At 44.8% G+C, this 12,744-nt stretch overlaps 1 pseudogene; it reads left to right on the top strand.

The window, feature by feature from the left end:
- LOC119320979 overlaps positions 1-11,354 on the top strand; it is a 14,341-nt pseudogene extending 2,987 nt beyond the window's left edge.
- Positions 11,355-12,744: the final 1,390 nt, after the last annotated feature.

The following is a 12,744-nucleotide window of genomic DNA, read 5'->3' as shown; positions in this document are numbered from 1 at the left end:
TGCGTGCGAAGGTGTAGCTGGTGGGTCCCAGCAGTCGGGAGGTGAATCGTTTTTTTTCAGACGCACTTCCTTGTGTGCGAAGATGTAGCTGGTGGGTCCCAGCAGTCAGGGGGCGAATCGTTTATTTTGGACGCACTTCCTTGCGTGCGAAGATGTAGCTCGTGGGTCCTAGCAGTCAGGGGCGAATCATTTCTTTTGCAAAATACGGTGGCCCGTCCGGTGGGTCCCTGCTGTCAGGTGGAGGAATAATTAATTTGCGTGTAATAAGGAGGCACTTCCTTGCGGCTACCATGGACCCAGCTGTCAGCCTCTCCACGTACAGTCCACGTCCGATGGAAGTCGTTCCTTGACCACGTTGATCACGCCGCGCCGAGAGCACCATGGCGATGGACGACAGCGAGGCCTAGGAAGGGGACGACGCGGAGCCGGGGAAGATGCGGCAGTGGATGCACACGCGGAGAGGTGTACGAGGGTTCACAGGTTCAGTTGCGCTACCGTCACCGCAGAATAACAGGGGGTGTGGGTGAGTGGAGGGATGGCCTGGCCAGCGGTGGGAGTAGTAGGGGGCAGTGAGGCCTCCACGACAGCACAGCCGGCCACGGGAGGCAGGAGCAGGTGGCACGACCGGCGCTGCTTTGGGCGGCTGGAGCAAGAAGACCAGAGGTTGAAGAAGCACGACGGCCGTTGGATGGACATTGTACGGTCACTGCAGCTAGAATTGTTTAATTTGACTAAGTTGACAAAGCCCTTTGTACGTCAACTTAGTAGGCCCATAGGTCAGCTTGCGAAACGGTGCGCCCCAGATGTCAGGGGAAGGAATCATTTTTTGGGCGGGTGAAGCTAGAATATCTGATATTGAAGAAGAAGCACGGCATCCGTTGGATGGACATCCAACAGCCACTGCTGCTAGAACCGTGTGTTGACTATAAGTTGACAAAGCCTTGCATACGCGTCAACTCTGTTTTTTTAGGGGACGCGTCAACTTAGTAAGGCCAGAAGTATGTGGCAGAGAACTTATAGCCCATTTGAGATTTGTAAGAATGTGTAGCCCATTTTGAATTCTAATAGAATTTACTACAGTCCATTTACAGTTTGTTAAAAGTACAACCCATTTCAACCAACCGTTCAAAACAGAATTCAATAAAATTTCACACATTTTGATGGGATCCGAATATTTTTATCCCGAAATTTCTAGTCAGATTAAATACAATTTCAATATAAATTCATATTACGTAAAAATCCAACAAAACATTGCGCTCGCAACAATTAATGAAATTAAAATTTTCAATATACCAAAAAATAATATTTTATAAAGTAATCACTGTTTGGTGCATTTTTTTATAGTTACTACCCAGTTTTTATAATTACATCCCATTTATTATTTCTTAAAGCCCATTTTCTTGTTAAGCCTAATGCATCCCTCCTAGGAAAGATTTGCAGCCCAGCGGGGCGGAGAATAACAACTTGACCTTGCCTGGGTATTCCTCAAAAAAAAGTACAGCTGGGCTAGCCATTTTGAGCTTGAAAAAAATTAATATCTGGGCTGGATATCTGGCCTGGGCTAGGCAGGCCACAGCCCACCCAGTTAATACCTGCAGTGATGTTTTCATTGTTGTTCAGAGGAGAAAAATTAATATCTGGGGTAAACATCGAAAAACTCTGCAGTGCTCACACCTCAAAAACACAAATACTTCTCAAGCTGCTTGGTCCCAGCTGTCGGCCGCTTCTTGTGCAATTCTCTCGTTTATTGACTACTCCCTCCTATCCGGTTTATAATGCTCAATTCAAAACTCTCACCAATCAAGGTAGATGACGAGTGGTGGAATACTTTTAGTAGTCTTGCAAAAGCACCTAATTAATTCTCTTGTTATCCTCAAAAAATTATGTTTATCAATGCATTAATTGCAATGCATGCATGCATTGGTCAATTTTCTCTTAATACTTACATGCAATGATTTAATGCACCTTGGAATCTAAACATGTGATGGAAAACAACCAAATTGAGACTTATAAAATGGAAAAACTAAAATTTTGAGATAAGCCCTATAAATCGGAAAGGAGGGAGTACATAGGTTGACAATGGTGTGGGACCGTGATGTCAGGAAACCAGAAGGAAGGAAAATAAATTATAGTTATATATATATATATATATAATAAGGAGGCACTTGCGTACGTGAGGCTATGGACCTGGTGGGTCCCTATTGTAATCCTATCCAAGTAAAGTCATCTCCTCGCCAGCGCGCGCTTTCTGCCTGAAACAGTCACCGCCGGCCGCCCCGCTTCCCGGCGCAGGCGGTTGCTCTGCCTTCAAACGACACAAGTGTCATCCGTCCTACCATCTACCACACACATTAATGATAAGCGGTTCCCGAGGCTGCTACTCCGGCGCCACAAGTCCGTCCCTCCGCCCGCCCACCATTGCTATATAAATTGCTGCGCCGGCCACAGCCGCAGTCATCCACATCCGTTCCCTTTCTCTTGTCCACACCACTACTGCCCACCATGGCTTCCTCGCGCTCCAGCGCTCTTCGGGGCAGGCGGACGATGGACCACAAGGAGATGGCAGCCATTGTTGCCGACCGGTTGGCCGGCAGGCAGCCGGAGGACGACGAAGTCCCAATGGATAACATGGTAGTCGACGATCCGGCACCAACCCCCTCCTCCGCGCCATCCTCGCCGGTGCATTGCACCATGACCATTGGCGAGGCCCGTGCCCGATATATGTATAGGGTGAGGCAGATGCGTGAGGAGCAGTTCCGGGAGGCGCAGGCCAACGCCGCCTACAACCACCATCTCCTCTAGGAGCACCTACAGGCGGAGGAGCAAATCGCCGCAGAGCGGGCGGAGCAGGAGGCGCTGCTCGACTCGTACCGCTCCGCCCGCAAGGGCGCCTCGAGCGCTGGCGGTACCGCATGCGGGTGGCGGAGGCTGCGGCCGCCTACAAAGAGGCTAGCAAAGAGGGCGATGAAGCGGGCGACGCGCTGTTTGGCGAGACCGACGACGAGGCAGAGGACAATGCCGGCTCCGAAGAGTCCCCGCTCCACTGGCGTCGACGATGCCCTGCTCCGTCGACGCTCCGCGGTGCCAACAACGAGGCATAGGACACCGCCTGCTCCGCCGAGGCCCCGCCCTGCCAACAACGAGGCAGAGGACATCACCGGCTCAGCCGAGGCCCCACCCTGCCGGCAACGTGGGGGAGGATTTCCACCGCTCCGTTGAGGCGCCGTCCGCCGGCAACGAGACAGAGGACATCGCCGGCTACGCCGAGGCCCCGCCCCGCTGCCAACGAGGCCATGCCCCACAGAAAATGACGAAGAGTAGAACATGGTAGGTCGCCACCGCTCGGGTCCAAGTAAGGCCACCGCTGCTAACCTACGGTTGAAGACAAGCTAGGCGGGTTGACCATTGACGGCCGGTTAGCTTCTTGGCGGCGACGTGGAGTCGGAGAGTTGCGCTGGAGAAGAGCGCTGCTTCTACTTAACTGCTGGTGCAGTTGGCTGACTAACACGCGGGCCCAACAGGCCACATGTTAGTTACGCAACTGCACCTGCAGTTAAGTCACTGAAGCTTCTGTTCGGCTCAGCGGGACACATGTGGGTAGCTTCGGTTAATTAATTATCCCTCCAGCGCACCCCTTTTTAATTTTTTTAGAAAAGGAGGATGACCCCCGGCCTCTGCATTTGGGAGATGCATGCGGCCACAAACACCCCTTTTTAGTTGAAGAATGTATGAAATGTAATTAAATTCGGCATGTTTATATGAAATCTGACTGTGTATGAATGAATTTATTTCGATTAGTTCAAATTCCTGTATAACTGGCATTGGATGAACATGCAAAACAATACGTACTAGCATTATTCCCAGGGTGATCACCTCGTTTGCAGCAATTTCACACGTACTCCCTCCGGTCCTTTCTATACAAGTTTTGTCTGCAGTCAAAGTATCTCTACTTTGACCAATCTTATACAAAAAAGTATGCACTTTCACAATGTGCGAAGTAAAAAGGAACATAAGGAGTACAAAGAGTTTGAGCAGCTTTTTAGCATTTCTGTACATTGCAATCAAACACACAAGGCTGGCAATTCATAGAGAATATTCAAAACAATCTATGATTATGCATCTCAACGACTCACATGTTAGAGGCAATATTTACTTCACAACTAAAGAATAAAAAAAATTGATCGACGCTACTGGCAACAAGGGCGTCCCATTTGAAAATATCAAACGCATGTCTTAAAATCAATGAGAAAAATTTGACAAGGTTGTCCCATTCCAAAATAACAAATGCCTACGATTGTGGAATGGGCAGGGTTTGCCATCAGTTCAGACATTGACATGGCACCTCGTGCTAAATAAACCAACTACTCTTTTTGTGTAGTTCCACCAAAATCAACCAAATTCACCAGTAGCTTGTATAATTTCGCCCTTATATGTTGCAACACCTTGAACTTATTGGCACCTCCTTTCTTGTGGTGGAAATGAATTATTCGATGTATTCATGAACATTTTGTGCAGTTCCCATTGAAATCAAGCTGATCACCCCTGTTTGCACAAATACAAAAAAAGTGATTAGTATAAAGCAAAATGTACTACGAATTGACAGTTTAAACAAGCACCTCCATGGTCCATGTAAAGCACACTTTTAGAAAAATGGAACTCACCAGAAAGAATCCTAGAACAACATTGTACTCGCGCATCACAGCAAAAAAATGGAGATTCGTCAGTCCTTCTGAGCTGAAGTTAGTTTGGTCTTGTGGCGAGTAATGTAACCATCCTTCAACTGCTCCTTCTGATGAGAATCCTAGAACAACATTGTACTCGCGTATCACAGCAAAAAAATGGAGATTTGTCAGTCCTTTTGAGCTGAAGTTAGTTTGGTCTTGTGGGGAGTAATGTAACCATCCTTCAACTGCTCCTTCTGATGAGAAGATAGACAGGGCTTCTTCATCCTGGCATAATCGGAACTAGTCACTTCACGTACTCCATATTCTTCTTCACAGGAAGATGATCCTATTGTGCAAAGACAAGAGGACAACTAAATGCTAGCATCCCTATTTGCTTGAAAAAAAGGAAAGGAAATATTTAAAACAGCACAGATGAAGCACTTCTCAAGGACAATACCACTTTTTCATGACAGTATCTAAATAGTACCACAACACCAATAGAAAGCTCAATCATATGGATGAATTAGTGGGCGAGTACCAACCTTTGTCAGGAGGCTTATTGTGTAGAGCATACAGATCAAGCACTTCTTCGGAACCATCTGTTGCTATCTACTATGGTGGCCATGCTTACTATATACTCCTCGATTAGTTTAATGTTTCCAACATCTTTTGTGTAGTTCCACAAAAATATATGGTATCTTCAAAGAAGATCCCTGTTTGCACAAGTAGAGATAATTACGTATTACATTAAGAGTGTCATCAAATCAGTGGCAAAACAATTGCTCGTTCCAGCCATAGCAATAAATTAAGATGCAAAACTATATCATTACTTGTGTCATCACAGTTCCAGTGCTTCATTACAGCATCGGGAGTTGATTTTTGTTTTTTCGCTTGTTCTTCCCCTTCATCACTTGGTTCAATAACAGACAAGCTTCACCTTCAATGTAAGATTTGGCATGTCAATTAGGGAGCACAAGTATAGCACTAGACAATGACATTAATTTTCTGATGAAAGTGGCAAAATACAGGCCAGCAGTTGTGAAATATCCTTATCTTACCTCAATGGGATATTACGGTGCACATACAGATTGGAAGTCTTGTCTCCATTTGTGTAGTTCACTAAAATCAAGCAACATTATCATACAAGTAGCACAACATATGAATGCACACTGCATAATCATGTGAAAGAGGGCTAGTACTGACCTCTCATGATGTGCAACTCAAACAACTCACAAGAAGAAGATCCGAACCAAATTCGCCTTAACGGATAGGAAGTAAGATCTCCTCTTGTGCAGTTCCACTAAGATCAGGCAATCAAGAAACATTGTTGGTGTGACATTTTCGTTGAACTGCACAAAACACTCTTAAAACAAAAGTGTTTTGTGCAGTGCAACAAAAGGTCACAATGGCAACGAGGTGAAGTAGATAACCCTGTTTACACAGAGGTGCAAAGGAAACAATTAGTGGTCAATTACGGTGGATGACACAGAAGCCAACAAAAAGAAGCATCTACCTTATCTAAATGGGAAAGAAAGCAAGACAGTAGCATTTCTCAAACGGTGGCATTGATTAATATTAACATAGAGATTATATTAACAATAAAATTCGTTAAACATGTAATTTGCTTTTAACTGTGGCATTGCGTCAATTTTCCAGCGGCATTATTAGAGGGTGTTTGTTTATAGGGACATTTTGGTGTAGGGACTAAAAAAACTGCATGTCAGTCACATCTAAACCAAACAGGAGGGACTTTTCGGGACTAAAAGTGGGCATTTGGGACTAAAGAAAGAAGACCCCGAGGGAGTCTTTTTGGGACTTTTTCCAACAGTTGCCCCTGCCACGCATCGCACCTTGTTTCTATTAGTTCATTACTAGGGGTAACATGGTCTTTTATCATGTCATTTAATAACCTCTAGTCCATGTTTAGTCCCTGGAACCAAGAAGGTAGGGACTAGGGAGTTTTTAACCAAACAGGGCCTTAGATTAACAATAGCTAATGAGTTGCATAGGACAGTGGACGCACCAGCACCATGTGCATCTACCGATGTACTGTGGTCATGCACAGTATGTTGCAACATAGAACAAACAATCAAGGAGCATATTTGTGTTGGTCCCAGTTTTGTTATCTTTAGACACCTTTCCCTATGTGAGCGCAGCAAATCTAGTCCTGCTCAAACTCTACAGCCTTGTCCCTTCCTTTCCTTTTTGAACTAGTACTTTTTCCACTTGCTTTCCTCTTTGAACCACGTCCTAGATTTATGCGATACAACTTTCCCCACTACTTTCCTCCATTCCTTTCCTCTTTGAATCACGTCCTAGATTCATGCTATAAAACTTTCCCCCTTCATTTCCTCTTTGAACCACGTCCTAGATTCATGCTATATACAACTTTTCCCACTACTTTCCCCCACTCCTTTCCTCTTCGAACCACGTCCTAGATTCATGGTATACATGCAGCTAGAGCAATGCATGTGGAGTAAGTAAAATATACCTTAAGGTTCTTGGGGCGTGGTTCGGTGGGCGACGGGACGGCGGCGATGAAGAAGAGGTCGGAGGCCCTCCCGCGCCGCCGCTGGGTGGAAAGTGAACAGCAGAGCCAGTAGTGGATTCCCTCCCTAGCCGACGGCGACAGCGTTAAGCCTCCTTCCCTTCCCGGTGGACGGATCCTGCCGGCTCTTTGAGCAGCAGTGAGGGGAGAGAGAGGCCAACAAAGTCTTGTTTAGATTTGGAGAGGGCGAGAGAGTGTGAAGAGAGCAACTACAAGCGTTGAGGCTCCAGCGTGTATATATATACTGGAGAGAGAGTGTGAAGCGTGCAAACCCTAGAAAACATTTTGACCAGTCAAAGAATCACTACAAGAAATATGTCAACTAGTGACCTTCTCTTAGTGACCCTAGTTGAATTGGTCGTAAATCCACGACCATTTCGCTTGGAAGGGCTCAAACCCTGAATTGCCTTAGACCAAATGGTCATAAAAGCAGACAAGAGTGGTCCATGACCTTATTTCTACCTGATTACGACCAATATAAATGGCCATGAGGTTGCGAACGTGGATGCATTAGTACTTATTGCTATGACTAGGCGCCACCTCATCAGTTTTTCCTATGTGTCATGTCCATCTGATAATTTTTGCCCTAGGTTGTAAAGCAACCTATATTTCTGTTATTCCAAAAATTCCCAAAAAATTCTCATAAATTGTTTGGATCATATCTTCATCAAATATGTCAAAAACCTTCCTTGCCTAGTTCAAAAATAACTCAACAATATTCATTTCCCTATTATGTTCGGAGCAGCACTTTGTGAAGTAAGTGTTATTTATATATTCATGATTTCCCTAAAAATTTGTGAAGACATTCTTCTTAGTATATGATCATCCTCGGCCAAATCTCATGCCCATTGGCCATGTGCATTTCCCGTACCGCTAATCAAACACTTGGCTGCTAATTCATGTTTGAGCATAGTTCGGTCTCCTCATGAGAATCTTATGTTATAATTTTCTTCCTAGCACCTACCTGGGGAGTTCCCAACCCACTAGACATGCCTAGGCCGCGCAGAACGCATGGCAACGCCACGGTCACGCGGTGACAACGCGGCGGGCATGCGAGCTTATGCGCTCTAGAGTTGGGGCCCTCGGGCACCGTCCAAACCTCGATGTCTTGCCATCAAACCATGTATTTCTGATTAAATGGATACTTATTTACCTAGAAATGATTTTTGGAAAAAATAAAGAGCAAACTATGAGGCACCTGCAGTTCAAATTTGACCCGCTTCCAACTGAATAAGCGGGAATTTGTCTTTTTCACCAGAGATGGATCAAAACTTTTGACACCTAACCATTTTGTCAATTGTGCATTATATATGGCCTAATATTTTATAAAATTGATTAGGTCCAATTTTGCAACAAATGTATGGTAGATCCTTCACAAAAAAACTCATTTTGGGCCCTCGAAAAAATGGAAAATTAATTTTTCGTCCAAAGAAAATGAAAACTTCCTTAGGTAACATTGTTTGTCATTCCAAGATGCACCCTTGTGCAAGGTATGAGGTCATTTGAACAAACTATGCCATGAATGTGGCCATAAGATTGATCATTTGGCTTGAAAGCCATGAATAATTACCGTATTATAAGTTTATTAAAATAATTACCGTATTATAAGTTTATTATTTTTCCTGGAAACTTGGTCACATATAATGACACAATGCGGAGGTTTTCCAATTTTTTGATTTTTTTCGAATTTTTTATGCCCGTTTCAAAATGTCGTCAAAACACTGGGAATGACCGTTCCTAGCTAGTGGTTGAATCTTCGAATTTTTTTGGTGCTTCTCTGATTAAATAGATACTTATTTACCTAGAAATGATTTTTGGAAAAAATAAAGAGCAAACTACGAGGTAGCTACAGTTCAAATTTGACCCGCTTCCAGCTGAATCGGCGGGAATTTGTCTTTTTCACCAGAGGTGGATCAAAACTTTTGACACCAAACCATTTGGTCCATTGTGCATTAAATATGTCCTGGTATTTTAGAAAATTGATTTTTCACAATTTTGCAATAAATATATGGTAGGTCCTTCACAAAAAAACCTCCTTTTGGGCACTCGAAAAATCGAAAATGGTTTTTTCGTCCAAAGAAAATGAAAACTTCCTTATGCAATATTTTTTGCCATTCCAAGATGCACCCTTGTGCATGATATGAGATCATTTGAACAAACTATGCCATGAATGTGGCCATAAGATTGATCATTTGGCTTGAAAGCCATTGATCTCCACGCTTGATAGCTCATTTCTGAGAACACTTTTTTAAAATAATTACCGTATTACAAGTTTATTATTTTTCCTGGGAACTTGGCCACATATAATGACACAATGCGAAGGTTTTCCAATTTTTTGATTTTTTTAAATTTTTTATGCCCGTTTCAAAATGCGGTCAAAACAGCGGGAATGACCATTCCTAGCTAGTGGTTGAATCTTGGAATTTTTTTGGTGTTTCTATGATTAAATAGATACTTATGTACCTATAAATGATTTTTGGAAAAAATAAAGAGCAAACTATGAGGCAGCTACAGTTCAAATTTGACCTGCTTCCAACTGAATCGGTGGGAATTTATCTTTTTCACCAGAGGTGGATAAAAACTTTTTACACCCAACCATTTGGTCAATTGTGCCTTAAATATGGCCTAGTATTTTAGAAAAATGATTTGGTCCAATTTTGCAACAATTATTTGGGAGGTCCTTCACAAAAAAAACTTATTTTGGGCCCTCGAAAAATGAAAAATGTTTTTTTTGCCAAAAAAAACTCATTTCTCACTACTCCTTTTTGAAGATATTTATCTTTTTTCATGTTTGTTATTTTTTCTGAAAACTCGTTCACACTTTGGTGACTTAATGAGAAGGTTTTCTATTTTCTTTTTGAATTTCTCAGGTCATAAAATAGCTGACATGGTTTTAACACATTGTTTTTAGGCAACTATGACCAATTTAGATGGTCATAGCATCATACTGCATTCTGATTGGTCCATAGACGTTTCACGAGGATCATGCATCATACGCCGTCGGATGCTCGTGGATCCAATGGCTCTCCTCAACCCTCCCACACCAACCCCCAAACCCTAGCTGGTGATTTTTTATCCACCCCCTGCCTCCTTTCCTTCCCAAACCACCAAACCCCACCCGCAGCCACCTACCCAAACCCTAACTCACATCGCACTCCTCCTCCCCCATCTCCTCTCCGCTGCCACACTCTCCTTCCCTCAGATCTCGATCCATCGTCGTCCACCTCAGCGCGCACCCCGTCCTCCTCGCCCACCTCCGTGCGGCCTCCTAGCCTGGGACTGCTCCGCGTGGGTGCACACTTACGCGCTCTTCCTCGAGGAGCAGCTCGAGTGCTTCGTGGTGCTGTGGTACAACATGGAGGCAGAGCGCCTCAGAGCCCCAGCGCCGGCGGCGGAGGGGCAGACGCCTCACACCAAGGCGCAGACCAGGACGATGGTACCCGGTCTCGCTCGTGGAGGACCTGGACCCGCGCGTGCCCACCCCATTCCAGCTCCTCAACCGCGACCTCGTCATCTGGAACGACCCCAACTCCGGCGAGTGGGTCACGCTCGACGACCGCTGCCAGCACCGCCTCGCCCCGCTCTCGGTACCTCTCATCTCATCTCCTCTCCCTCGCCTCTGTTTGTTTCAAGAGCCAAATCATGTAGTACTGATGAGTGGGTGATGCGTGCCTGCGCGCGCGCAGGAGGGGTGGATCGACGAGACGGGCGTCCTGCAGTGCTCCTACCATGGCTGGTCCTTCGACGACTCCGGCGCCTGCACCAGGATCCCGCAGGCCGCGCCCGAGGGCCCCGGGCGCTACGCTCGCCCAGGGCCTGTGCCACCAAGTTCCCCACGCTCCTCTCCCAGGGGCTACTCTTCGTCTGGCCTGACGAGAAGGGCTGGGACAAGGAAAAGGCCACCAAGCCTCCAATGTATGTGCGTCAACTAGCTGCAGGACTTCTTCACTAGAAAATTCAGTAAACAGGAAACATCATCATTTTGTTTCGCTTGGTTTCAGGCTACTGAAGGAGTTCAATGACCGGCCTTCTCCACCATGATGATCCAGAGGGACCTCTTCTATGGGTATGACACGTTGATGGAGAACGTCTCTGATCCCTCGCATATAGAATTTGCTCACCACAAGGTAAATGCTGTGTAGAGACTTGAGAATGAGTTTACTTGTTTGTTATACAAGGTTTCCTCTGTTAGAAGAGGATGCTTACTGTCATTTCTATCCATTGTACAAAGATTTTGCTTGCCAAGAGACACTTCTATCCATTGTACGATAAGTTATCCAGGGGATACACAACAATAAGATGTTGAATTCATGCTAGGAACATTGCTACAACACCTAATCAAATTTTTAGCTTGCTTGACCTGCTTTGTATTATTGTTTTGAGTGCTGGAACAAGGAACATATGCTTAGAGAGCATTGCAAGGTACCATCAGCTGATGTTGCTTTGTTATTTAGCAATGTTATATTACTAGAATTATAATTGATTACCCAGGGGTAAAGTTATGTTCCCTTCGCGGCTGGTAGCATCACCCCCTCGGAACGTCGTGTGACTATTTGTTATGCATCTGAGTGTTGGGTCTGTAGGATAATAGGATCGTCAACTCCCCTATTTCCTGTTGTTAGTAGTTAATCTCAGGGAAGAATTTTTTATGGAAACATGGAGGATGATGCTTTTGCTGTGCAATTGTTTATCACCCCTCATAACATGTATATTTAGCGGTTACTACTAAAAGTTTTGCATTTTAGTGCTGGGTAGGTAGGATCTTAGGATCATCAACTCTTGTACACTGTTTTAACTGGTTCTGCATTTGTACATACATGTGTACACGTAAATCCAAGTGTACGTGCTATCTTTTGCAGGCTTATTTCAGGTTGTGCTTGTTTGTCCTAAAATATATCAGTCTGGTTTTTTATATCCTCGTACACTAAGCTATCTGTGTTATGTCCTATTGAAGAAGATTTCATATTCAGTGCCTTTGTAAATGTTGTCTTTAGCCTAAAGCTTTCTATTCTTCATCAATTTTTCCATGTTTCTTATTGATTATGCTCCTCTCACAGTTGCGTGCAAACCAGCAGCCGCCCTAGACCCTCTCTCCACAGTCCACACTGTGGCATATGGCGTCCGCCGGTGGATCCCTTGTTGTGGCATTCATCGTGGGCTTCCTCATGGGAACCAACCCACGGTGGCATGTCTATGTCGTCGCCATGCCACAGAAGCTGTAGGTCGATGAGGTTGCCACCATTCACCTCTTAAAGGACAAACTTCCAACCTTGTTGTGAGATACGACCAACTCCCCCTTCTGTTCCTAGCCATGTGAATCAGTTATGCAAACCTGTTGCGTGTAGCACCATCAAAGCTTGTTACTACATCAGTTGCTTGCTCCAAGTGTCTTGTTCTGGGTTCCTTGATTTGTTGTTGGCCTGCATGTGCTCTGTACCTTGCTGTGGTTTTAAGTAGCAAGTACCTTAGTACCTTGTTGGCCTTGATTGAAATGTTGGATGTTATGTATTGATTGTAGTATCGAAAATGGCT

The sequence above is a fragment of the Triticum dicoccoides genome, chromosome 6B, assembly GCF_002162155.2.
Source record: "Triticum dicoccoides isolate Atlit2015 ecotype Zavitan chromosome 6B, WEW_v2.0, whole genome shotgun sequence".
NCBI lineage: Eukaryota > Viridiplantae > Streptophyta > Magnoliopsida > Poales > Poaceae > Triticum > Triticum dicoccoides.
The sequence above is the reverse complement of the archived record's forward strand: the minus strand, read 5'-3'. Positions and strand labels throughout refer to the sequence as shown.